This window comes from Danio rerio, chromosome 17 (genome assembly GCF_049306965.1).
Source record: "Danio rerio strain Tuebingen ecotype United States chromosome 17, GRCz12tu, whole genome shotgun sequence".
Classification (NCBI taxonomy): domain Eukaryota; kingdom Metazoa; phylum Chordata; class Actinopteri; order Cypriniformes; family Danionidae; genus Danio; species Danio rerio.
Genome location: NC_133192.1, coordinates 53,723,253 through 53,751,238, shown reverse-complemented (window position 1 = coordinate 53,751,238; position 27,986 = coordinate 53,723,253). Strand labels below are relative to the sequence as shown.

Below are 27,986 nucleotides of genomic sequence, written 5' to 3'. Positions count from 1 at the left end.
ATTAATCTAAAGTTATTGATATTATGATCCAGGGAAACTGGCTCCAGTGTCATTGATGGAGAGCGATGAATAAATATATTTAGATATGTATGCAATTTATTTTTGTTATATAAAGTAAAAACAATAACTAACTTTTGCAGGTATGCTGAAAGAAACATATTTATCAGGTCTTATATAATCATTGGATCTTTTAATCCATAGGACCAACCGACTGTCCGAACGACAAACCAACTACTGACTGACCAACCATCCAACCTACTGACCATCCAATCAACCGAACATCCATCCAACCAACAAACAGACCAACTGACCAACCATCCATCCGACTGATCATCCAACCTACCAACCAACCAAAAAAAACCACCAACCAAACACTATCAACTGACCAACCTACCAACCATCCAACTTACCTACCATCCAACATCTAATCAATCAACTAACCGACCAATTATCCAACCGACAATCCAACCAGCCATCCAACCTACCAACCAGCCAACTGACGGACCAACTGACCGATAATCCAAAGTCTGACTGACCAACCAATCAACCAACCAACAGTGCAATTGACCAACCATCCAACCTACCTACCATTTAACTTAGACCAACTGACCAACCATCCATTCAACTGAACATTAAACTGACCCACCATCAATCCTACTGACAAAAAAAAAAGACTAACCAAAAAATAAGGATCAACTGACCAACAACAAACCAACCATCAAACTGACCGACCGACTGACCATCCAACCGATCAACCAATCTACTTACCTTCCTACCACCTGAGTATCCAACCTACCAATCATTTAACCTACCTAACATCCAACTGTCCAGCCAACCAACTAATCGACCAACCATCCCACTGACCGGCCGCCCAACCAACCAACAGACCAATTGATAAGCCATCCAAGCGACCGACATTCCAACCTACCTAGCATTTAATTTACAGACCAACTGACCAACCAACGAACATTAAACTGAACGACCATCAAACCTACTGACCAACCAAAAAAAAAAAATTACCAACCAAAAAATAATGACCAACCAACCATTCAATCATCCAACAACCAACTATCCAACAACCAACCAACCAACCAACCAGCTGTCCATCTAACCCAGGGGTCACCAATCCTGGTCCTGGAGGGCCGGTGTCCCTGCAGGGTTTAGTTCCAACTTGCCTCTACACACCTGCCTGGAAGTTTTAAGTATACCAAGTAAGAGCTTGATTAGCTTGTTCAGGTGTGTTTGATTAGGGTTGGAGGTAAAATCTGCAGGACACCGGCCCTCCAGGAACAAGTTTGGTGACCACTGATCTAACCAATCAACCAGTCGACCAAACAACTGACCTACCAACCTACCGACTGAGTATCCAACCTACCAACCATTTAACCTACCTACCATCCCACTGACCAACTGACCGACTAACCTACCAAAAACCAACCATCCATCCAATCCAATCAATCTAAAAATGAATATTTGGTCAAACTAAAGAAAACAAACAAAAAAAACAATGCTGTTAGATCAGAAAAGCCATTTAATTGTTATGCTGTAACTGTGATTAGACTACAAATAATATATATATATATATATATATATATATATATATATATATATATATATATATATATATATATATATATATATATATATATATATATATATGAGAGAGAGAGAGATAACATAACTGAATAATTTATAATATAAAAAATATGGCCACCCTAACTGCTATAAGTAATAATAATGTTTACATTGACAACTGTATTTTAGACACTGGGGAAAAAAAAAAAAAAGACTGTTTTGAACTATAACTTTTTTCCCTTTTTTCTGTCAATCTTAAGGTACATTTTGAAGTCTCGCCTGAACGGCAATGCTACGTGTAGCATTTCTGATTTTTTACATCAAATATTACACACTGTTGCTCCATCCCCGTTGGTTTTACCACAGCCCTCCAATTCTTTGCAGATACCTTGTCTGTTTTCACTTTTGAAAAAGAATTGATTCTTTCGGGTTTGTGTACCACACCGTGTGCTTCAATACCCTCCGAGCTTAAGCAATCCCTCTATGCAGCGTGTCTCTAAAATTAGGTTGTGTTTGGCAACTTGGTGGCGGCAAATAAAGTCTGAAATTCAGACGAACGCCTGAGTCAATCAATGATCTCTGTCCCTCATGTTTGTCAATATCTGCATTTGCTCTTTGTCAAGAAATTGTGTACTTTAGCAGGGCGACTAATGACATTATCGTGTGGTCAGACCCACACCGAAGGCAGCTGCCATTCAGATTGGATAAGAATCTATTGCAAGTGGCAGACAATAGACCAAATGACTGGCGAAATTATGCGTCGAGTTCCACAAGCAAGTCGAATCAAGGACAGGAGGCTCAAATGAGACTGTGATACCTCAACAGCGAAGCGAGTCAGAACAGCTGGAGCGTCGAGTCTAACTAGGACGTGTATGTGTGTTATGTTTGTGTTTTTTTTTTTTTTTTCTAGCCGAGGCGAGTAAGGAGCATCTTTGCTAACAAGATGCTGCGGTGCCTCTTGCGCTCATTAGCTGTCTCATTTGTGATCTCGTTTTGCAGGATGTGCTAAAGGGCCTCTGGGCACTAGGAGCCCGATACGGCTGCACAAAGATTCAAGCCTGCAAACACATGGGTGATTCTATAATTGCAGGTATTATGTGTCCAAATCCATCATTTTTTGCAGCATTTTTTTAAGGTTATATTTTCAATTATTTATTTAATTTAAAAATATATATCTAGATTATATTATTATTTAAAATGAGTTTATTATTTGCATAGATTACACAATGTTAAATGTGTCAAATCAATATATATATATATATATATATATATATATATATAAATATATATATATATATATATATATATATATATATATATATATATATATATATATATATATATATATATATATATATATTTTTTTTTTTTTTTTGGTTTTTGCTCCAAATTGGTTGATTTTCCACCTCATGGGTCATTATGTAATCAACGTATTTTTATTTTGCAAATGCGTTTATTAATGGTACTTATAATAAATAAAAGCTCTAATTTGGTTTTTTTTTTTTTCAAATTCTACAACATTAAATTGTTTTAAAACATATTTCAGCAAACAGAAATGTGTCTGTAAATCTCAATAATATCTTGATACAGCCTTGATGACGCAAGCTGAGACTGCATCTCTCAGTGATGCAATTTCAGACACAATGCATTCAATGGAGCTAGTGATATCACTGTGAGGAGTACAGTAGGATTAGGGGTGGAGTGCATTAAAAAGCATTGGATGCAGCTCTGATTGCACTGTACCAGGTCTGCATCCAGACCCCTCTCGTAAATCGTCTATTCTGTTACCATACTTTGCATGGCACAGGATCTCAATGTGACATGTTGACGTTGTACCTCAACATACCCCAACGCATGAAAATCAGGTTGACGTCAGAACCCAATGTCAGGCCAACCCCAATGTCCGAAGTCCAGCCTAAAAATCAACCGAATATCAACGTCTAATCATGTTACACCTTGAAGTTGTGTGAGCGTTACCACTATGAGATCTATCAGAGGTTGGATTTTGTTCACAAAAAAAAATCAAGCAAATATAATCTTAATTTGACGTCATTATTGTACGTCAAAATAACATTGTACTTAAATGCTGGCTAGACATTAAATTTTGGTCACCTGACATCATGACCTAAATATAATATTTTATGGTGTTGTGTGCCTGCTGAGCACTGAAATTATCTCCCACAACAGTGTAAAATAAATAAATAAATAAAAAATATAAAATAAAATAAAAAAAAAACTGAAAATTAATGTAATTTTCTCTCACTGACAAGATGTTAAGCACCAAAAGGTGTGTGTGCACTCTCTCTGAGAAAATATTTTCATTAAAAATGACCTTACACAAAGTTATTTTGTAAACTGTGAATAATGTTACCACAATTTTAAAAGGGAGACAGAATTTTAGACTGGTCACATGTTAATCTTCATTAGTGCCATGTGGTCTTAGCATTTATGCTAGCTTGTGGAGTTTTTGGCTAAAAATAGTTTTGTTATGTGGGTTGGCTAACAGTATGTGACAGAATTGACAGTCATGTATGTGCAAAATTAAATTAAGTTTAATAATTAACTAATTTTAAGAGGAGCACGCGCTTGGTCAGTTGGATTGTTGGTTGGTTGGATAGTTGGTAGGTTGGTTGGTTGGTTTGAAGGTGGGATGGTTGGTTGGTTGGTTGATCCATATTTTTGATTGACCTTTTTTTTTTTTTTTGGTCGGTTGGTTTGATGATCGGTCAGTTTAATGTTTGGTCGGTTGGTTGGATGATTTGTTTAAGTTAAATGGTAGATCGGTTGGATATTTTTATATATTTATATATACAGTTGAAGTCAGAATTATTAGCCCCCTTTTAATTTTTATTATCTTTTTTAAATTTTTTAATAGAGCAATTAAATTTTCACAGTATGTCTGATAATATGTTTTCTTCTGGAGAAAGTCTCATTTGTTTTATTTCGGCTAGAATAAAAAAGCAGTTATTATTTTTTTAAAAAACATTTGAGACAAAATTATTAGCCCCTTTAAGCATTTTTTTTTTCGATAATCTACAGAACAAATTATCATTATACAATAATTTGACTAATTACCCTAACCTGCCTAGTTCACCTTATTAACCTAGTTAAGCCTTTTAATGTCACTTTAAGCTGTATAGAAGTGTCTTGAAAAATATCTAGTAAAATATTATTTACTGTCATCATGGAACAGATAAAATAAATGAGTTATTAGAAAAACGTTTTTTAAAACTCTTATGCTTAGAAACGTATTGAAACAATCTTCCCAGAACAGAACAGAAATTGGGGATAAAAATAAACAGGGGCGCTAATAATTCTGACTTCAACTGCATATCATCATTTCATTTCTACAACTATCTTTGTCTGGAAGAAACCCCCCTCCTTCCTTTCTTCCACCCTTATCCAGAATCGTCGGCACGGCGGCCCAGTGATTATCACTGTTGCATCATAGCAGCAATACCATTGGCTTTAGGTCCTCGCTGGACCATCTGGTATTTCTATGGGGAGTTTGCATGTTCTCTCCATGTCCGCATGGGTTCCCCTGGGTTCCTCCAACAGTCCAAACATGCCGTATATTCATTCATTTTCTTTTTAACTTAGCCTTTATTAATCTGGGGTTGCCATAGCAGAATGAACCGCAAACTTATACAGCACATTTTTCTATGCAGCGGATGCCCTTATTGTCGCAACCTATCACTGGGAAACATCCATTCACACTCAATCACACTCACACACTATGGACAATTTACTTACCCAATTCACCTGTACCACTTGTCTTTGGACTTGTGGGGGAAACCGGAACACCTGGAGGAAGCATAGAAACATGCAACCTCCACTCAGAAATGCCAACCAACCCAGCCTAGGCTCAGCCAGTGACCTTCTTGCTGTGGAGCAACAGCACTATCTACTGCGCCACTGTGTCGCCACATGGTCTAAGTCTCCTAGATGTCTTGCTCTCGGGAAGTTCACCTTAGACTCAGCTGCAGGGGAAATGAGAGATCGACCTAAGCTCAATCTCCCCTCGCCCTGCTAAAGGGAAGGAGTCCTAGACTCGAGGATCCCTTGAGCTCAGGGCTCTCTCCCGGGACAGCATGCCAAACAAGCTTTTTATAAATCGTGAGCCAAGTGTGAACTCTAGAAGAGAGCTTGTGTTTCTCTCTTTGTGTGTTTGTGTGTGTGTGTGTATGTATTTACAAGTGAAATATCATCTTGCTTTCTAGTGTTGAAATGTAATGGCTGCTTATTTAACAGAACAACAAATAAATATTGTTTCTTGCTACGATTCGTTGCCATTACTACACATTACCCAATTTGTCTCGAGTTGACAAACAATACTATAAAGCAAATTATGTTTTCCTCTAGAATTAAAAAAAGTTATGTTTTGGCAAGTACTGAATTAAATATGCTTCATAAGATTAACAAAATATTGCCATTTACAAATGTTTTCCTTAACTTTTCGAAATGCCGAATGCATCTGCAATTATAGAATCGCCCCATGTAATCCTCGACCGCAGAGGACGCTTCAGCATTTCTGAATATTTCCTTCCATTTTCTCCTTCACTGACGAGGCGAGGTTATCTTTCTCTCCCCAAAGCTTGTCAAGTCTTGTTAAGAGAAGTGTCAGATTTAATAGATGGCGCTGGATTAGTTCCCCGTCCCTCTTACTCACTCTTCCGTACAATCATCTCACTGCCATCTTTACCTCGGCAAATGGAAGATGGATTGCTTGCTTTAAACCACGTCTTGCTTCTAAGCCCTCCGTCCTCTTTGCCACCTCCCATGCCCCCCCTCCAAAAAAAAAAAAAAAACAAGCAGAACAGATGCACTCCATCCAGAGAGTTTCGTGAGATGAAGGTAAAGAATGGTAGAAACGAGTCCCACAGGGCACCGAGGGGTTTTTCTGATCCAGGCTGCTCTCTTCCCTGGAGATCTCATTTGAGGTGAGGAGCCGAGGCTGAATGGATCCTTGACCACGAGGGATTAGAAGAGCCTGTGTGATGTCTCGCGGCTGGCTCTATACCTTCTCTCCATCTTGCTCTCAGACTCTGCTTGCAATTTAGTGCTAGCCGGGCCAACTTTGTACCAATCATCGCATGAGCAGCACTGGGGGATGAGGCGGGAGTTGTACTTAGGTGCTGCGATTGGTATAAATCTATTGCAGAACATGCTTTAATGACCTTTGCAGTGAATCTGTTCATTTTCTCAATGTATCGCTCTATACATTTAATATTTAATGAATAGCTATTGTCAGCGTTCACTTTATTAGGTACACCTGTCTAACTGCTTGTTAGCGCAAATTTCTAATCAGGCAATCACATGGCAGAAACTCAATGCATTTAGGCATGTATACATGATCAAGATGACGTGCGACAGTTCATACAGAGCATCAGAGTAGTGAGGAAAGGGGATTTAGGTGACTTTGAACAGGACACGGTTGTTGGTGCCAGAGTATTTCAGAAACTGCTGATCTACATTAATCTCATGCACAAACATCTCTAGGGTTTACAGAGAAACTTCAGAAAAAGATAAAATATCTATTAAGCCACAGTTTCTATAGGCATAAATGCCTTGCTGATGTCAGAGGAGAATGGCCAGACTGGCTTGAGCTGATAGAAAGGCAACTCAAGTTTCCATTTGTTACAAACGAGGTCTGCAGAAAAGCATCTCTGAATGAACAACACGTTTAACCTTGAGCCAGATGGGCTACAGCAGCAGAAGACCACACCAAGTGACACTCTTGTTATCTAAGATCAGAAAACGAAGGCTACAATTCACACAGGCTCACCAAAATTAGACAATAGAAGATTAGAAAAATGTTGCCTTGTCTGATAAGTCTCCATTTCTGCCGTTACATTCAAAGGGTAGGGTCAGAATTTGGCATCAACAACACGAAAGCATGGATCCATCCTGTCTTGCATCAATGGTTCAGGCTGGTGGTGGTGGTGTAATGGTGTGGGGGATGCTTTCTTGGCACACTTTTGGCCCATTACTACCAATTGAGCATCGTTTTAATGCCACAACCTCAACCTGAGTATTGTTGCTGACCATGTCCATCTCTTTATGACCACAGTGTACAGATCTTTTAATGGCTACTTTCAGCAGGATAACACGCCATGTCAAAGCAAAATTAGCTTGAAACTAATGTTGTGTTACAAAGCTGAACACAATGTACAAATGTGCATCAGCTTCAGCAATTGAACTATTTGTGTGTGCAGCTTTAGAAGCTCATAGACGACATCTAATTTGGCTTTGAGGTCATTCTCTTTCAAGAGCTATACGAATACTGAAAATTACATCATATAAATACTTTTAAATAAGTTTGGTGGTAACATTTTCACTGATGTTACCAACCAAGTGTTTTGCTATTACAACTGACCTGGGGTATTATAGCCTAGAATTCATTCTCACTACAGGCAACAGCTATAACATGTACACAAATTTGCAATTCAAATAAACAAAGATCTTCTAAAAGATCTCTAAAGAGGTAAATATAAGTCTTTTACTTTTTTTTTTATTTATCTCTTTGTGGCTAAGTGTTAAAGGTTTTAAGGTCTGCTGGGACTGGGCCACTTGTGAGGGATTTGAGACACAGGGCTGGGCCCGCCATTGAGAACAGCAAGAGTGGTACAGTATGAACAGGTCTGAATCTCCAAAAGTCTCCATTGACACAAAAAAAAAAAAAAAAAAACTATATTAAACTATATATATAAAGTTACTATATTTGTTTCTGTTCGCTTTGATAATTTTTAAATTGAGGTAATGTAATGTAATGTTTATTTATAAAGTGCATTTATTGTGTATGCACCCAAAGCGCTTCACAATCATGAGGGAGGGTCTCTCCACACCACCTCCAGTGTGCAGCATCCACTTGGATGATGCGACGGCAGCCACAGGACAACAGCGCCAGTGCACTCACCACACACCAGCTATTGGTTATCGTAAGGATCGAAAGAGGGACTTTGGCCAGGACACCGGGGTTGCACCCCTACTGTTTCACGAGAAGTGCCATGGGATTTTTAATGACCACAGAGAGTCAGGACCTCGGTTTTAACGTCTCATCCGAAAGACGGCGCCCACTGACAGTGTAGTGTCCCCTTCACTTTTACTGGGGCATTAGGACTCACACAGACCAAAGGTTGAGCCCCCCTTGCTGGCCTCACTAACACCACTTCCAACAGCAACCTAGTGTTCCCTAGTGGTTTCCCATCCAGGGACTGACCAGGCTCAGCCCTGCTTAGCTTCAGTGAGTAACCGGTCTTGGGCTGCAGGGTGACATGGCTGTGGCCTTCAGGTATCTAAAAAGCCACTAAATATTGCTGCAAAACTGCAACCATCATTATAAACTTCATAACAGCAACACGTGCGATAAAGAATTCAGCAAAATTATGATATCGAACAGTCAGTAATATAATGTACAGGTATTTGACCAGGATCTGTATGCTGTCTAAATGAAATGGTCTATGCGTTTCACTCTTTGTTTAGATTAACAGCATATCCTGGAACACATTTAAGAATAGTGATCTTGGTTTTCATGATGAAAAACTTTTACATTTTTAAAGTTAGATTTTATATTGGATTTCGAACAGAAGGTCTGCAACAAAATGAACAACTATTATATTAAGCAGGCATTTAGAAAAATGTTGAAGCATTTCAGAGATATATACATTAGACGTCGCTTACACTGTTGTTGTCTATTGTAAGGAATGCGTCAATAGAACCGCCATTTTAGTACAGGGTAGCGCTCCCTTGAAATGAATGCAGGACCAAGCTGCTTGTCTGTGGCCAACCAGAGCCAGAGATATACACATAAACCTATGATCGGAAGTTTCCCTGGAGGTCAGTATGCAATTTTTGTTTTAATTACGGAAATTATAATTTTAATTTCTTATAATTATAATTTCGCACTGAAATTCCTTACAAAAAAAGCTTGCGTTTGTGTGTATGGAAATGTACTATCCTCCCTCCCTGTTAAATTTGATCTAATCCATGTCCTGAAACACACCTCCTCTCCTGCTTTCACTTTCTCATACTGACGGAGGGAGCGATTCATTTGTGAATGAATCTCTGTTATGAACGACTCCTTAACCTCTTTGCCGACAATAATACAAGTTTCTGGCACCGCAGCATCTTGTGGTCATATTTATTTTGCATTGTTTGCTTATTTTATTCAACAAAATTAGCATAAGCCGAGTATTTAGTGCGAGTTTGTGCTACTTTGCCTTAAAGTGAATGCAGTAAGTGACTGTATTATCATCAATAACGTTACCTGTTTAGCACAAGTTCATTACATACAAAAACGTATAACTAAATCTTACCTATGAAATGTTTTGCCTTTGTGCATTGTTTTCTTTGTTTGCTCGTAACTTCACCCGTAGACAGCGCTAAAGTCGGTAGTCACGTACAGTAGTAACACTGTCTTGACTAGTGTGGTTGAATGATGTCTGTCCTGGAAGCACTGTACCAATGTGGCGGCGCTATTGACGCATGCTCAGGGTCCCTATGCGAGATCTAGTGTATATATCTATGGGAGCATTTTACATTTTCATGCCTGATTCATGAAGTTAAATCAGTGGGGGCATAAAAATAACAAATGTTTCTTATCTGAGACTATGCAACAAGGTGTTTTCCATCTCAAGAAGGGCTACAGTTTATATCACTGCCAAACGTGGGTGATCTTTTAGCAGCGTTATCTGTATAATAACAAAAAAAGATTATCAGCTCAGCTCAAATCCTCTGATTTGTCTGATCATAACCTTGGAACTGAAGAGGATTAGCAGATCATAACTATACAGACAGCCTTACATTAGCATGGTCAGCGGCTCTTCGTGTCTTAGCTAACATCCGAGCGCTAAAGCTCCCATTAACTGAATCACTGGGGCGTTAAACTGCAGGAACCATTCAGCTGCATAGATATAGCAGCCAAGTGCAGGAACAGAAATAAAACATTCCTCTCTGGATGAATTTTGGATGAAATACCTGTCGGAATGGATTCAGACACTTCATTGCTGGTAAAAAATTGCATTCATGTCATGCAAATCATTGTTTATGTTCACCAACTCAGTATGATGCAAGATGGCATTAACATTTCAAGATAAGGCTCAATTAGTTAATGTTAGTACTAACAGAAACTATAAACAATACATTGTAAAACAAAATCCATAATTTTAGGGGTGGCTGGGGTGCCGAAAAAAAGTAAAAAAAAAAAAATGGCTCTTAAATAACAGATATGTACCGTAAAATAACGGATATTAAATTACAGAAATTTATCAGAATTTAAATGTAAGGAGATTTCTGTAAATTAAGATCCATTATTTATCAGTAAATTTCTGTAATTTAACACCCATTATTTTACTTTTTCTTTTTTTTTTTTTTTCTGGCACCCCAGCTACCGGATATAAACCGTAAAATTACGGATTTTTTGACAGTGTAGATATATTGCAATATTTATTCATCTTTTTTAGAGGAAAACTCTCCCAAAATTTTGATTTACTCACCATTTTAACCACCAAGTTTACCACTAAAGAAAATTATTTGAAGAAAGCTGAAAATCTGTTATTGCCGACTTCCATAATAGCTAAAGAAAGAAAGTTTACAACATTTTTTCCCCCCAAATATCTTCATTTGTGCTCTAAAGAAAGAAAACACAAGTGAAGGTTGAGTAAATAGCAATTTTCATTTTGGGTGAACTATCTTTTCAAGTTAACACTTTTGAGAGTACAGAAATAAACATTTTTTTTCAACACATTATGTAAATATATTTTATATGAAGCCTTAAGATGCAAAAACCTTTATGTGCCATCACTTAGAAGTTTTTCCCTTGTTTAGTTACTCCATTTTAGAGAAAATTAATGGAAAGGCTTCTTTCCTATAAAAGTAAAATGTTTAAAACTACATACATGAGCAAAAGAAAATAAATAAACATTTTGAAGAAAATTCCAGATGGCACATTTGATGAACATTTTATATTTGTCATTAAAAAAAGAAAGAAAGAAAAAAGTAAAAATGCTACAGTAAAAATCTCTAACCTGTTTAATGTTAAGTTTTTTTTTTTTTTTTTTTTTTTTTTTAATTCTCATAAATTTGGTTTCCCGTGATTCCCTGTAGGACACTTTGTTATGCTTTTTAGTGGACATCACTATAATTAATTTCATTCACATTAGAGTTTTGTTTCATCTAATGTTGGTAAATAATGTTTATAATTAATGGTGCTTTAATTGTATGCGTGTTACCATGATGGTGTTCAGTAGTTGTGTGAGTTACACTGAGCAGTTTTTGTATCATATTCACACTTGCTAAGGGTTGTGTTTCTGTCTGTATAACAAAGTTAGATTGTAAGATGTTAGTACTTTCAAACATTGGTGTATGACACAAGTCCAAAATAAGGCAATTAACCATATATAATATTTAACATTCCTACTGTTTTTTTATTTTTTATTTATCATTAAATTCTGGCAACCACAGCTGTTGTTGTTTTTTTTTTACCGTAAATTTTATGGATATGACTTGTATGATTATCCCTATTATGCGATGATTTACTTGTAGAAATATAAGCTATTTATATATTTATATAGGGCTGCTCATGCGGTTTCTGTCGCCATCTTGTGGATGAACATCATCAACCGTCTTTGCTCAAAATGTGCGGTCTCTCAGAAATTATACATTTTAAAATAGACACTATCCTTATAAATAAACTGCACAGTTGCAATCTAAACAACTACATTTTCGGCTAAAAAGCTTCAAAAGTACATTATGTTGTCCAACAGGAGCAATATTTGTCAAACTGTAGAGTGTCCTCTACTTGTTGCTGTTTGTGGGCAGAGTAATACATAAGGGTGAAGTGTTAAGAGGCTGAACGAGTGCTGTGACTGGCAGATTATCGCATGGTCATCAGCCAATCCGATTCAAGAACCAGACAGAACTGTTGTATAAATAATGTACAACACTGTCCAATAATCACAATTAACTACTTTCCTACATGCTTAATAATACAAGATTTACTGTTTATTAGTACCCGTAAAGCATAATCGTATTGTGCACCCCTAATCCTAATACCTAAACTCAACTACACCTATATTACTGAGCAGCTTATTAGTATTTTATTTAGCTGAATGTCTTAGTTAATGATTTGTTAATAGTAAGAATTGTACCTTAAAGGAAAGTGTGACCCTATTGGGTTAATGAAAACAAAGTGATTCATTGTTAGTCTCTTACAGTGGACAACTTTGATTGTCAACAATGGATTAGCAAATGCTGAACTGTGATTAATGAATGTGTGAGTAAATACATTACCTAATTGAACCTTATTGTAAAGTATAACTAGATGCCCAATCGACACATTTGCAAGACAATTTCCATGATCACAATTATTTTATTTACATTTAGTTATGCATTTATGGATATCCTGCATAGGCAATTGACTAATTGGTGACTTGACCGCATGCCAAATTACCAATGGAAGATTACATGCTCCAGGATGTTTCTCTGAGCTTTTATCAAGAAAGGTTTCATTATCACCGGATATGTAACCACTGTTGACGTGGGTGAATTGGTTTCATCTTGATTGTCTCTTGTTGTCTCACATGTCGCTTGGTGTTTAATTAAGATGTCATCAGATGGAGGAAACAACATGGCAGCAACGTACCTTAAAATCTCCGGATTATCAGAGATGTTTATCTCTGAGGAAGCAGTTAACACATTTTAGCGGCCGAGTTGACAATGGAGACCTCTTGCTAATTGAAAATAGACTTAAACATGAAATTAAATAGTCTAAGAAGTTACTACTTTCAGGAACACAATTATATATTACTGAGGTTATCTAATACTATATGCTGTCTTTTTTTTCTTCTGTATTGTGTCAGTCTATGAAGTCCACTGAAGGGGTAGTGCAGGGACCCAAATGCAGTTTAATTGACCCCCCACCACCACCAAAAAAAAAAAAAAAAAAAAAAAAAAAAAACATAAGAACATGGCAAAACAACTAAGACACATCAACAGCTAGTTGTGTGAAACAAAGCTAGACCATAGATATTGCATATGGACCCTAAGCATGTGTCAATACTGCCGCCATACTTGTACAGTGCTCACAGGAAGCTTGGCTATTAGACCGTGCCCGTAGCCAGGGGGAAACGAACCACCCGCGACAGCCAAAAGGTCCAGAATTTGTCCTTTTAATTGTTTAATGTAATTTAATATTATATGATATATTTATTATATAATTAATATAATGTATTTATATTCAATATATATTGTATTAAAGTGTAATTTTAAATAACTCTTTCCAGTGATTCAAATCCCAGACCTTAAAGCCACAATACTGTGACACGAGTCACTACATAACCCACTGAGTGGTAACATTTAAATCTTTGATGCGACATCCATAGGCGAAAGGAGCAAGGCAGAAAAGGCAGGCATCAGCGTCATTATTTCAAGATATTGAACATATGTTCAAAAAGACTGCCAAACAGGTTAAGGCAAAAGTACTTACTTCCTAACAGATGAAAATCTGCCCCTATCCATGAGGTTCTAGGCGAAACTGGTCGCATTAGCCGGGACGTCCTGTATATTTATTGACTTGTCCAGTACATGACCTCTCTTTCTCTATTGTTGACATTATTATTATTATTATTATTATTTTTTTAAATAACTGTCTGACGAAGGCTTTAATGGCAAGCAGAGTCCTCAGCTGTCATGTCACTTCACAGCAAAAGATGCTAATCCCGTCACGACGGTTTTTGAGGCTGTTTGGTCACTTGATTTGTTTTATTCTGATCAGATGTAAATCTCATCGCACAAAACACTTCAGAAGGTAATCTGGGATGCATTCCAGATGAAACTGGAGAGGTCCAATACTTTTCTGGACAAAATTAATTATGACCAGCAGAAAATCTGACCTGCGCTTTTACAACCAAAATTCAGTTAAAAACAGGTTAACTATAAGCACAGCATGTGTTCTAACTGTTCAGGCCTGTAGCCAGGGGCCCCACCCCTCACTGACAAAGGTCCAGAATTTGTCCCATATATTAACATATCTTGTCCTATTTTGATTGCTATGCCATCAAAAATAATGAAAATAATCCATCGAAAAAGGGTTTAAGACCAAACGGAGTCCTCTGTTGGCTGTTGTTATATATATATATATATATATATATATATATATATATATATATATATATATATATATATATATATATATATATAAACAGTATATATACACAGTATATATATATATATATATATATATATATATATATATATATATATATATATATAACAGTATATATACACAGTATATATATATATATATATATATATATATATATATATATATATATATATATATATATATATATATATATATATATAAAAGCAACCTCAACAAGAACAGCAAGTGAACTGCTCAGTTTCTTTTGCCTTTCCCTTGCACAAGTAATTGGTTACCCATGCTGTTGGTTCTGTTGTTATGCTTTACTTGTATGTCAAAATTAATTTGTTTTAGTACTTCAGATACTGTAATCAGCTCTCTGTTCCTGTTGTAGATCTGTACTAAGTGTCAATTTCTAAAATGCTAATTACAAAATTGAGGAGAGATTTTTAATCATGGCATCTTGATTTTTTACGTTCAGTGAAGTAATTTAGTGAAATTAAACACCTTTTGAATTCTTACCTTCAATTGTTTTTCCCCTCAAGTGTCTTCACCTGTTGAGTTTTCAAAAATGTACTGTTACTGTTCTGTCAAAACACCAACAAAGTAATTTAATCACAAACACATTAGTAATTATAATGATGAGTGGAATAGAGAACGTCTAAACTGTACACTGGAGGATAAACAGAGCACAATGAAAAAGGTACAATGATAGGATGCACACTTACCAGGCTAGGTTGCAGGGAGGCTGCAAACAAACAAATGATAACACAGGTTATGGTCCACGCTGGCAGCATACAATCATAACAGGAGAGCAGTGAGGGTTGAAGCAGGCAGCAGCAAATCATACACAAAGTAAACAGTCCAATAGGCTCCAGCAAATCATTCAGAAATATGTGAAACTGCTTAGAATCGAATGCAAAACAAGACTTCCCAAAGAATGACTGGTGAGTGTGGCTTGTGTGTGCTAAACGAGCTTCAGGTGCAAAGTAGCAAAGTAATCAGAGTCCAGCTGGGGTTTGTGGGAAACAGAGTTTGTGATGTGTTAGAATTCCAGAGAGAGAGACCCCTGCTGGTCCATGAGGGGAATAGCTGAGACTGAGCTGGTGACAAAAATAAACCATTTATTTGATTCAACAGAATTGGTTTCACGCAAACCTTAAATGCCTTATTTCCACTGAGCGTATGCAGTTAAAGGCCCTTTAGTCTCTTAACTCTGCGGCCATATTTGTGAGGCCCCCAAGCAGTTAATCAAAGACCAAGTGCTATAGATGAATTGGGGATTAATGTCGATTAATGTGCATTGACCCTGTAAACAAATAAACCAAACCAATGGAAACACAGATTATGTTAAACTGTGTTGACAACAATGGAACTTGCGACCATGGCTGCCACCTTTAATGATGTTTTTTTTGTGAACACAACAACTCCCACTCTTAATGAGAGAGAGAGAAAGGCAGAACACATGCTCTGTATACATAATAATGTGTAATTTTGTAACAATTTTATTTATTTTTTAAATCATGGAAATAGTTTGACATTGTTAGTCTGCTGTTTGAAATACATTTCTTTGCTTTTTTATACAGTCTTAATGGCTCTTGGTTCATTTTTGGTTCACTTTTGCAGGCTTTAAGGATGTTTGCAATAACTAATGTGATTTGGTCAAGCATTATTGAATTGTACAGCAGTAAAGACCTGAGTGGAATTAAACTAGCTGTGCATTTTCTTGAAAATAGTTGCACACTTTAGAAAGACGACCCTATGTTTAAAAAAAAAAAGTAAAAACTTGAACAAACTCTGGGTTGCAGAGCAGGGGTATGTTCTTCGTTCGTGGATTGCTCAGTTAGCTGGATATTTGGATATTGACGATTTGACACGATCCAGGATCGTTTCGAAACTGATCTGAGAGTTGTTGTCATAGCAAAAGTTCTGGTAGCTCAAACCTGGTCAGGAGCAGGCTCATTTTAAATAAACAGGATAAGATCGGGTCAGTTCAAGCAAAGATAATACTGAAAGTATGTGCCGAATTCTGATATTTTCCTACAGTAGTAGTTATGTACACTTGGGAAAATAGTAATTATTTTTTTAACGAGATATATATATATATATATATATATATATATATATATATATATATATATATATATATATATATATATATATATATATATATATATATAAGATAAAAACATATATATTAATAAAACTTATGCAATCTACACCTCAGAAATGAAAGTACAAAGACTGCCACCTGGTGGTGCAAAGAGAAGACGTATTGATATGAACTTTTTAGATCGCTTTAGTACAATTTATGTATGATAATAGAAATGCACAATATGTGACTTTTTTGAAAGCAATAATACATTTAAGCAGTCATAAACATGTTTTGACAGTTAATATGACGGTGATTTGATGCTTACAGTTATACATTTGAACATACAGTTATACACCAATTTAAAAAATGTGTTACATTAAATATGATGCTCAAATTACTTTCCACATAAGTTGCAGGCTTTACACTTTCATGTGTACTCATTATGTATTTCATTGCATACCAATGTATTTAGTTCTACATTTAGAGAAGATTTTCTTTATTATAGTATTCTAGGCCTACTCAAGTTTTTTTAATCGGCGTTAGGAATAACTGTATGCAATTAATTTTGCATCAAAAAAGCATTTTGATATCGGTAAAGGTGTCTGCAACTTTTGCGAAGGATCAATTGATAATTTAAATTAATTTAAATTACTGGTATATTAGCGGTCAAAATAGTAAAAAAAAAAAAAAAAAAAAAAAAAAAATATATATATATATATATATATATATATATATATATATATATATATATTATTTTGCCAAGTGTATATAACTACTGTAAGAAAACATTAGCATTTGGTACAAACTTTCAGTATTATCTTTGCTTGAAATGACCCAATGTAATCCTGTTTATATGAAATGAGCCTGCTCCAGACCAGGTTTGAGCTGCCAGAACTGTTGCTATGACAACAACTCTTAAATGAGTTTTAAAGAACTAAACGATCCTGGATCATGTCAAATCGTCAAAAACCAAATTCAGCTAATTGAGTAATCCACCTACAATGAACAGAACCCAGGGTTCAGGTTGACAAAATCGGGTTGTTTTACATTGCATATTAAAAATGGGATGTTCAATATACACACATTAAACTCTGACCCTAAAATTAGAATGGTTGTTCCTAGTTTATTTGCATAGCTGATATGATTTAATCTAGATGTAATAACTTGATTTACAATGACTTGCTTTTCCACTGACATCACAGTTTGCTCACATCTAAGCAATTCATGTAATTGAATCATGCATTATGCTGTATTATGGAAATAATGTGACTTTCAAACATCAACTGAGGTAAATAAATGAACCGTGTCTGACTGAACATGAGTCTAGCTGGCTATTTCTGTAGAGTTTTTCTGCCCTGAAAACAGCAAGGCAAACCTATAAATCTTTCACCTGAACTACTCGCTTGAAATGTCAGCCAGTAATTAAACAAAATTCTGCCCATGTGGGATCATGGTTCCATCCTCGGGATGTATAACCTATAGACAGACAGAGCCAATTCATCACCTCTGTTCAAAGTTATAGTACACTGAGTTTGTGTGGCCCTAATATTCTCTTTACAAACAACTATAGCAATATGTGGAATTTGTGAACTTGTGGGGACATTTTTTGGTCTCTAACTCGCTTTAATTTAATTTAATTTAATTTAATTTAATTTAATTTAATTTAATTTAATTTAATTTAATTTAATTTAATTTAATTTATTTTAATTTTATATTATTTTATTTTTCCTTCGCCTTAGTCCCTTATTTATCAGGGGTTGCCACAGCTGAATGAACCACCAACTATTCAAGCATGTTTTACGCAGCTGATTTCTTTTCTGCTGAAACCCAGTAATGGGAAACATCCATACACTTTCACATTCACACACACACTTATACACAGATAGATAGGACTCGAACTTGCGACCTTTTTGCTTTTAATTAATTTATTTATTTTTTTAAACTTTTTAAATTTTTATTTTATTTTTTACTTTATTTTGTTTTTTTATTTTATTTGTACTTTTCTACTTTATTTTGTTGTATTTAATTTAATTTTTTATATATTTTTTACTTTATTTTTTTGTTTTATTTTATTTATTTATTTATTTATTTATTTATTTATTTATTTATTTATTTATTTATTTATTTATTTACTTATTTACTTTATTTTTGTTTTGTTTTATTTTATTTATTTATTTATTTATTTTATTTTATTTTTTTTTACTTTATTTTGTTTTTTTATTTTATTTTATTTTATGTCACCTGTGGGCAGCCTTGAAAATCAACATCTGGTTAAATAAATAAATAAAATAAAATAAAATAAAAAAAAAAAAAATAAAATAAAATAAAATAAAATAATTTTATTTTGTCCCAAACTGTTGACCTAATTGTAAAGTTGTAAAGTACAACTAATTACCAAAATATAGTTTCCAATATTAAGAAAGTTTAGTTAATCTTTTCTCTGACGGCCAATACAGTATTAAAACATGTCGATATGAAAATCCATAACATGATTGACCCCTATAGCCTTACAGTGGCTTTAGTAGAGCTAAATGGATCTGCTGCATTCTGAGAATGGCTTTTAAAAATAAAATAAAATTAAATTAAATTGTTAAAAATACAAATATAATAAATTTTTTTTGCTTATTTACACTTTCAAAATGGATTTTGAAACCTGAATCTTAACTTTGATGTCTAATTATGCAACTCTGTTACAGTTCCGTTAGCTGACGACTGTTTTCAAGTCACCATGGTATAACAGCAAAGTTACATGATAAACCATATCAACCTACAAAATAGTAACTTTTAATTTTCCACTAGTCTTAATTTGCAATGTAACCACAGAAGAATCAAGCTTTAAATTGATCTCTTTGGTCATTTTTGAGGGAGATGCTAAAGGTCTAATCCAATTTACTGACATATGCTAAGCTAAGCTAAAAGTGCAACTGGCAAAAAGAGATCAGCTGAATGGCTTTAAAAAATGATACAAGTCAGCTTTTTAACTCAAGGGGAGTTATATTTTCCCCCAATAAGTGGAGTGTTCTTTGAAATAAAAGTTGTTAGCCATATTTTAAATTCTTCCTTCAAACCTAGTAATGAGCAGCTAAACAGAACATCTTACTTCAGCGACAAACAGAACTGCACCACAGACATCCTAATAAGAGCTATCCTTACTTGTATATTTGCCCAAAAGGTGGGCGTTGAGGTTACATGTGATGCTAGCATCGTGGGTGTTGAAGCCCCATGTGATTGTTAGCAAGCAGTGAGGTTTGCCTCTTTGTAGCATCTGCTGTGAGGTGGTTTCTCTGGTCGTTATTCTTCAGTTTGCTCATTATGTGCATAGCATGTGTTCGACATGGAAGCGGGTGGGAGCGACAGCCTCGCTGAGGTAATCAAATACATTACAGCGTCACGCTTGAGCTGCCAAGCGAAGCCCAGGATGAGCTTGTCGTTTCACCGCAACGCTGGTTAATATCCATACCTTGTGTCTCAGAGTCCCTAAGGTCTTTATCTCTCGCAGATCTGATTGAGTTTTCCCAGAGAATGAAAGGCACTTATTTTATTGTGTTTGTGATTTTCGCTGTGCGAGTTGATCAAGCGAGTAAAAGACACTGAAGGAAGCATTTTTTATTGGTATTTAATTGCTCTGACAGTGATATGACTGGATAAAGACTCGTTCACAGCACTGATGCTAACTTTAAAGCTAACTGTATTAGCCTGATGTTTTGTTTATTATACAAGCATGTGTTAGTTTTGCTCTTTTAAAATATTTATTTCCTTTATTCTTTATTTAATAAAATATACAATATATATTTTACAATTATATAAAATTATATAATATGTTATTATTATTTGAATTAAGGATATATAATATAATCATATTACTTTATAAGTACTAATGATGAATGTTAAATATCTTAATAACAGCCAGGTGGTAAGCTAGCAGTCTGTCTATCTATCTATCTATCTATCTATCTATCTATCTATCTATCTATCTATCTATCTATCTATCTATCTATCTATCTATCTATCTATCTATCTATCTATCTATCTATCATCTATCTATCTATCTATCTATCTATCTATCTATCTATCTATCTATCTATCTATCTATCTATCTATCTATCTATCTATCTATCTATCTATCTATCATCTATCTATCTATCTATCCCTACCTACCTACCTACCTACCTACCTACCTGTCATATTTAATGGTGCATCGTACACACTTTACATGGTGATTTGCTATGGCCCAATATATTCAAAAATATGCAAATATAAAACTAAAGTACACGCAGTGTTTTACAGACACAGTTCACTTCGTGCATTATAATTACGTGCGTGTGCCTCAAGTAAAACAGAACTTTCAGAATGTTTGCTTATACTCTATTTTAAGGTATATTTGTTATGGTTTAACTGTTCATTTAACTACTGGATAATATTGGTTAAATACTCGTACTTACTATTTTATGGTTAGGTCTAGGGTTAGTTATAAATAATTAATTTTAACTATAGTCAGTACCTTGGGCATGTGTAAACAGGACACCTTAAAATAAAGAGTAACAGAATATTTCTATAATAATAAACATAGAATGGAAAATTGGTAAGCACTAAAGCCTTTTCCTGACTCATCCTAACTTTGTCTGAGCAAATTACCTTTAACCTTGAAGCACACTTTACTATGTATTCATTCATTCATTCATTCATTCATTCATTCATTCATTCATTTTCGTTTCCGCTTAGTCCCTTTTTTAATCTGTGGTCGCTACAGTGGAATGAACCGCCAACTTATCCAGCACATTTTTTTGCAGCGGATGCCCTTTCAGCCGCAACCCATCTCTGTAAAACTTTACTTTAATATATACTATATAGGGTATAAATGCAAACAATGCGACTAATTATTTTCTAATGCAAGCCTGATGCTAATGTGCTGAGATTGTTTGCAGGGTTTCTTTCTCATATGGGCCTTCAGTATTTTTGCCTTAATGTAAGATGGCAAGATGTGCTTATACTCGTGAGTGTAAGTGTGCATGCATTATAGTTAAACTGATGCAGATTGATTCACCACATTATAATGTTTACTCAAGAAAGCTATTTAACACTTCCTGTGTTTTTAACGTGCCGTAGGGCTGTTTCCCGGAATGCAGCAGATCCGCTTAGTTCTACTGAAGCCACTGTAAGGTTATAAGGGTCAATCCTGTTATGGATTTTCATATTGACATGTTTTATTGCTGTATTGGACGTTAAAGAAAAAGATTAACTAAACAATCTTAAAGGTGGAAACCATATTTTGGTAGTTCGTACAACTTTTTTTTTTTTTTTTTTGGTTGAAGCAGATGTTGATTTTCCAGAATGCCCACAGGTGACATAATAAATAAAAAAATTAAAAATAAAATAAAATAAAATAAAATAACGTAAAAACAAAGTAAAATAATATTAAGCAAAAGAAAATAAAGTAAATAAAAAAAATAAAAAAATAAAATAAAACAAAATAAAGTAAAAATGTAATTATATTAAATTAAATTACATTAAATTAGGGTGGTGCGAGGCAGTGGCGCAGTAGGTAGTGCTGTCGCATCACTGCAAGAAGGTCGCTGGTTCGAACCTCAGCTCAGTTGGCGTTTCTGTGTGGAGTTTGCGTGTTCTCCCTGCCTTATTATTAAACCCCGTATTATTAAAGGGACTAGGCCGACTAGAAAATGAATGAATGAATGAATGAATAAATTAAATTAAATTAAATTAAATTAAATTAAATTAAATTAAATTAAATTAAATTAAATTAAATTAAATTAAATTAAATTAAGTAAAAATAATAATAATAAAAAAATAAATAAATAAATAAAATAAAGTGTCACCCACTGTACTAGCTGAATTAACTATTTACTATAAAAAATACAGCAGGATTACTATACATATTTTAAAGCATATTCAAATTACAGTACATTAGTATTAGCAGCGAATTAGTGAAATCTGTGATGGTTTGCTTTTGTTAAAACATAATCCATTGCAATACAATTAAAGACTGTATTATGACTTTTGGAATGAATTATACATTAAATTTCAATTAGAATTAAATGAAAATTAGATCTAATTAACTGGGGGGAGTGGCAGGGTCTTATAAACTCTCTGAGAATACCAACTATATAGAAACTATATTCTATATATTTATTTTTCTTTTCTTTCTTTCTTTCTTTCTGTCTTTCTTTCTTTCTTTCTTTCTTTCTTTCTTTCTTTCTTTCTTTCTTTCTTTCTTTCTTTCTTTCTTTCTTTCTTTCTTTCTTTCTTTCTTTCTTTCCCTAATTCCTTTCCTCCCTCACTCTCTCTCCTTCTTTCTTTCTCTTTCAAATCCTTCTATCTTATACTTTCTTTTTCATTTGCATGTTTCCTTTTTTTTTTTATTTCCTTCTTCCTTTTATTTTTCCTTACATTTTTTTATTTCAATTTTTTACTTTTTCTGTATTTCATTCATTCATTCATTCATTTGTTCATATTCGTTCATTCGTTCGTTCATTCAATCATTTGTTCGTTCATTATTTTTTTCTTTCTTCTTTTCCTGTTTCATTTAAATTTTTTCCCTTTCTTGTGTTTTCTTCTTTTTCATATTTATTTTATTTTCTTTCCTTTCCTTTTTCCCTTCTTCTCTTTTTTCCATTCAATTCCTTCTTTCTTGATTTTACTTTTTTCCTCCTTTATTATTTTATTTTCTTTTTTATGCATATATTTCATTATTACTTTTTGTTGCTTTTTTTCTTTTCGTCATTTCATTTCCTTTTCTTTTTTCTTTCCCTTTTTCTTTTATTTGTTTACTCCATTCCTTCTTTCTTAACTGTCCATTTCTTTTCTTCCTGTTTTATTTTCTTTTCATTTATTTTCTTTTTTCCTAACTACTTTTTCCTCTGTAATTCCTTCTGTCTTCTTTTTTTTTCTTTTCTTTTCTACAAAGGTTTGAAAAACAGTCTTAAAATATTATGACCAAACAAGAGAACATTGTGCCTTTGGCTATGCATTGATCCAGTGACAAAATGTCTCCATCGTTAAGGTTAACAAATGTCACAGTCAGCAGATTGCGAAAGAAAGAAAGAAAGAAAGAAAGAAAGAAAGAAAGAAAGAAAGAAAGAAAGAAAGAAAGAAAGTTGATTCCAAGACTATTTTAAACAATTTACGCTCACAGCATCACTGTAACAGTTTACCCAATGAGCATTTAGCATATCTATTTTAGAGTAAGTAAATTATTCCAGATGCAGCCCGCATGATAAACACAAACGCTAGTGTAATCATTCAGGTGAGATGATTGACAGGTTTGTAATTAGGTTTTCACTAGGTATGTAATCTTGCCTTTGCCAGCACTGCACTTATTGCTGTATGAGCAGACGAAGGGGGAAAGAGAATGTTCCCTGCTGTTTAAGATGAATATGTGGTCTCCAAAAAAAAACAAAAAAAAAAAAGGTGCTTAAATTAGCAGCACCCAGCTTATGTTCTGCTGGGGGCATTTTCATCCACTATACGGTGCTGTTTAGGCTTATTTTGCCACAAATTGTTCTGAGTTTTAGCAAATGGAATGATTGTTGGTGACAATTTTTTTGTTATTTATTTATTTTTTTGACACGCATTTTGGGAAAATGTTTACAAAAGCTCAACAACAATGGGCAAATTTACTACCTTTCACATGTCGGAGCGAGTCATGGACAGTAATAAGATTGATTGAACAGGCAAGCAAAGGACAATACAAGAGTGGCTAGTGCATATGGACAATCCAATTTATATTCAAATAACAGGCATATGGTCAAAATAAGTTGGGATGGCTGATGTGAATTGTTTCAACACAGTTTTGAGATCCCAAAGCACAACTGTTTTAAAATGCTGCAAAATGCTGCATCGCAGACTAAAGTCGAAACACCTAGGTCACATGACTAAAGTGTTTCAAAAAACCCAGGTCACGTGACTAAAGTGTTTTGAAATACCCAGGTCATATGACTAAAGTGTTTCAAAACACCCAGGTCACAAGACTAAAGTGTTTCGAAACACCCAGGACAAGTGACTAAAGTGTTTTGAAATACCCAGGTCATATGACTAAAGTGTTTCAAAACACCCAGGTCACAAGACTAAAGTGTTTCGAAACACCCAGGACAAGTGACTAAAGTGTTTCAAAACACCCAGGTCATGTGACTAAAATGTTTCGAAATATCCAGGTCACATGACTAAAGTGTTTCGAAACACCCAGGACAAGTGACTAAAGTGTTTCAAAACACCCAGGTCATGTGACTACAGTGTTTTAAATCACCCAGGTCATGTAACTAAAATGTTTCGAAACACCCAGGTCATGTGACTAAAATGTTTCAAAACACCCAGGTCATATGACTAAAGTGTTTCGAAACACCCAGGTCATGTGACTTAAGTGTTTCAAAACACCCAGGTCATGTGACTAAAATGTTTCGAAATACCCAGGTCACATGACTAAAGTGTTTCGAAACACCCAGGACAAGTGACTAAAGTGTTTCAAAACACCCAGGTCATGTGACTACAGTGTTTTAAATCACCCAGGTCATGTAACTAAAATGTTTCGAAACACCCAGGTCATGTGACTAAAATGTTTCAAAACACCCAGGTCATATGACTAAAGTGTTTCGAAACACCCAGGTCATGTGACTTAAGTGTTTCAAAACACCCAGGTCATGTGACTAAAATGTTTCGAAATACCCAGGTCACATGACTAAAGTGTTTCGAAACACCCAGGTCACGTAACTAAAGGGTTTTAAATCACCCAGGTCATGTGACTAAAGTGTTTCAAAACACCCAGGTCACGTGACTAAAGTGTTTTGAAACACAAGGTCACATGACTAAAGTGACTCAAATCATTGGTCATTTCAGAAGTGTTTTGAGACCTGCCGAATCTGCGTTTGAGTGACAGGGTTGTAAAACACCTTCACCTCATGTAGCCTAGTGGACCATATGTATGCACAGAGTAACTGTGCTGGAAATGGCCAAGTTCGAATCCTGACTAGAACAAATAGTACAAAATTGTGATTTTATGTATTTTACTTTTTTATGACCAAAACTAGATTTTATAAGTATATTCATACACAAAGTGTTCATTCGGACGTCAGACCAATGTTAAAACAAAACATGTTAAAAGAACAGAGCATTTTTAAAACTAACATCTATAACTGCTTCACCCCGGACTCGAAGCGCAACTGTTTTAAAATGCTACGTCGAAGCATGATCTGAAACACCAAGGTCATGTGACTAAAGTGTTTCGAAACATCAAGGTCATTTGACTAAAGTGTTTCAAAACACCCAGTGTTTGAACTGATGTATGTGTAGCGTATAAATAATCTGAATGATCAGCAAACACAAGTTTCAGCTGTGAGTGTCTCATCAGTGGTGATTGGCAACTGGTGTGTGTGAAATGGTATGATGGGATTTGTAGTTCATTAATGTGACGTGTAGTTAACCAGGAGTGAATCGCTAGTAATCGTGACTCCACCTATCTGTTATGAACGTGGCTGTTTTTGACTTCCATTGTAATGACCATTTGTGATTGCAAAGCCATGTTTGTGTGTCTCAAAACTACATGGAATAAAAGAAAAAAAAAAAACATACTTTTAGTAGATATATGATATGAGAGACTTGCTTTGTTTACCAAACAAAGTGAATCTCATTGGATTTGCATTTTAAACATTAAATAAAAGTTAAAAAGATATATATATATATATATATATATATATATATATATATATATATATATATATATATATATATATATATATATATATATATATTCTTTTTTTTCACACATTAAGGTTTAAGATTTGATAATTCCGCAGAAATCCACAGATTTTTTACCAAAATTCTCAGCAGAAATAGCAAAAAACTTCCACAGATTCCGTCTGGCCCTGCATATAGAGTACAACATGTAGTGAAAAGCTTATATTACTGCTCGCGTACGACTTATTAAATGATGTGTACAAACAGCACCATGACAGTGACTTATGAGGGAGCAAATAGATGTAAATGACCAAATCTCACAGGAGCAAGTTTAATTAAATGCGCGGATGCTCAGTTAAGTCAGTGGCCTTTATTTGGTAGTGGTTTGAGTTATTAGCATGAGTCACCTGCTTGTGCCAAAGAGACAAAACCTTATCTCACGATATATTCATTATGTTATTACGACAATTCACCCTTGATTAATGAAGCATGCTTGTAGTTTGATTCATGAAAGTACAAACGGTTTAAAAGATTAACTGCTGCAAAAGACAACATCAAATATTTGTGTCATAAATGATTGATGAATACTTTTATCCTCTAATGAAATCATTTTTTTGTAGGTCAATTTCTTTTGTGACAAAGCTTTGAAAGTACATAAGCACTCTGTAAACCTCTGAATATTTTATCAAATAATAGTGAAATTTTCCACATTTTCTCATAAATCAAAATGCAAGACTTCAAAGGGGGACCAAAAGCCTGGAGCTGTTCATGCACTCGCAATGACTTTCACCGACACTTGAAAGCAATGCTTATGTGTCATGAATGTAACAAACACAAAACATGACTTATTTATTTATTTATTTTTTTTAATTAACCCTCCAACAAACGTAGAAAAAATGCACACACTCACACAAGTGAAGATTCACAATCACAAGCAGAGTGGTGTTCAATATTGATTAGTGCTGGGCAAAGACTAATTGCAATCAATCACAACAAAATAACTTTGTTTTGACATACTGTAAGATATGTATGTAGCACTTTTTAGCACTGTCGCCTCACAGTAAGAAGCTAACTCGTTTGAGTTCCAGCTGGGCCAGTTGGCATTTCTGTGTGGAGCTTGCATGTTCTCCCTGTGTTGGCATTGGTTTCCTTTAGGTGCTGTGATTTCCTCCACAGTCCAAAGACATGCGCTATAGGTGAGTTGGATGAACTAAATCGGCCATAGTGTGTGTGTGTATGTGTGTGGAATAGTTGGTGGTTCATTCCACTGTGATAATTTCTGAAATAGAGACTAAGCAGAAGGAAATTTATATATATATATATATATATATATATATATATATATCTATATCTATATCTATCTATCTATCTATCTATCTATCTATCTATCTATCTATATATATATATATATATATATATATATATATATATATATATATATATATATATATATATATATATATATATATACATATATATACATGTACAGTT

The 27,986-nt window shown here is 34.6% G+C and overlaps 1 protein-coding gene and 2 long non-coding RNA genes across 4 annotated transcripts in view; 2 read left to right on the top strand and 1 right to left on the bottom strand.

The window, feature by feature from the left end:
- The window catches only part of LOC141378383 (uncharacterized), a 228,406-nt gene extending 212,676 nt beyond the window's left edge, over positions 1-15,730 (bottom strand). Inside the window, exons 1-2 of the long non-coding RNA XR_012392877.1 lie at positions 15,445-15,730; positions 15,239-15,270 (exon numbers count right to left, since the gene is read on the bottom strand). This is a non-coding gene — a long non-coding RNA (uncharacterized lncRNA). The remainder of the gene's footprint in view (positions 1-15,238; positions 15,271-15,444) is intronic.
- Positions 1-27,986, top strand: part of alk (ALK receptor tyrosine kinase) — an 860,059-nt gene that overhangs the window by 193,432 nt on the left and 638,641 nt on the right. The window lies entirely within an intron of this gene.
- Positions 3,924-6,386, top strand: LOC141378384 (uncharacterized). The gene is made up of 2 exons (XR_012392878.1): positions 3,924-5,751; positions 5,827-6,386. It is a non-coding gene; the product is annotated as an uncharacterized lncRNA (long non-coding RNA).